The 846-nt window shown below is 47.3% G+C and overlaps 1 protein-coding gene across 1 annotated transcript in view; it reads right to left on the bottom strand.

The window, feature by feature from the left end:
- LOC119409593 (DNA-directed RNA polymerase III subunit RPC7-like) overlaps positions 1 to 846 on the bottom strand; it is a 37,495-nt gene that overhangs the window by 14,180 nt on the left and 22,469 nt on the right. The gene's annotated exons all lie outside the window — the stretch shown is intronic.

The raw sequence follows: 846 nt of genomic DNA, 5'->3' as shown, positions 1-846 counted from the left end.
AGACAGAGGCTGACAAATGTGGGTGTGGTCTAAGACAGAGGCTGACAGATGTGGGTGTGGTCTAACAACAGCTGACAGATATGGGTGTGGTCTAACACAACAGCCAATGGATGTGGGTGTGGTCTAAGAGAGGCTGACAGATGTGGGTGTGGTCTTAGACAGCAGCCAATGGGTGTGGTCTAAGACAGAGGCTGACAAACGTGGGTGTAGTCTAAGACAGAGGCTGACAAACGTGGGTGTGGTCTAACAACAGCCAATGGATGTGGGTGTGGTCTAAGACAGCAGCCGACGATGTGGGTGTGGTCTAAGACAGCAGCCGACGATATGGGTGTGGTCTAAGACAGCAGCCAATGGATGTGGGTGTGGTCTAAGACGGAGGGTGACATATGTGGGTGTGGTCTAACAGTAGCCGACGCATATGGGTGTGGTTTAAGACAGCAGCCAATGGATGTGGGTGTGGTCTATGACAGAGGCTGACAGATGTGGGTGTGGTCTAAGACAGCGGCTGAAAATCAGAGTTTACGCCAGAAGACTTCGTTTCCAACCATGGAACAAAACGACTCATCCTGATCCAGAGAGGAATAAATTTAAGGGACTGATGTTGACATCCTCAGATGGTTCTGAAATGACAATGACCCAAATGTGATTCTGAAAAGGTTTATTTTCAAAATATGTTAAATAGTCACTAAATTATTGTTTCTTTTAAATTGATGTACAGTAAATGTGCAAAATGAGTGGCCTGTCAGTGAATCCAGTCCTGTTCACAAACTGGGCCATACTAGAACACAGAAGGATGAGCAGCCTTCCAGCAAGGACTAAAACCACCCAGGACAACACCTCTGCTGT

The sequence above is a fragment of the Nematolebias whitei genome, chromosome 5, assembly GCF_014905685.2.
Source record: "Nematolebias whitei isolate Nwh7 chromosome 5, NemWhi1, whole genome shotgun sequence".
Classification (NCBI taxonomy): Eukaryota; Metazoa; Chordata; class Actinopteri; order Cyprinodontiformes; family Rivulidae; genus Nematolebias; species Nematolebias whitei.
Note: the sequence above shows the minus strand (reverse complement) of the source record. Positions and strands in the feature narration are given on the sequence as shown.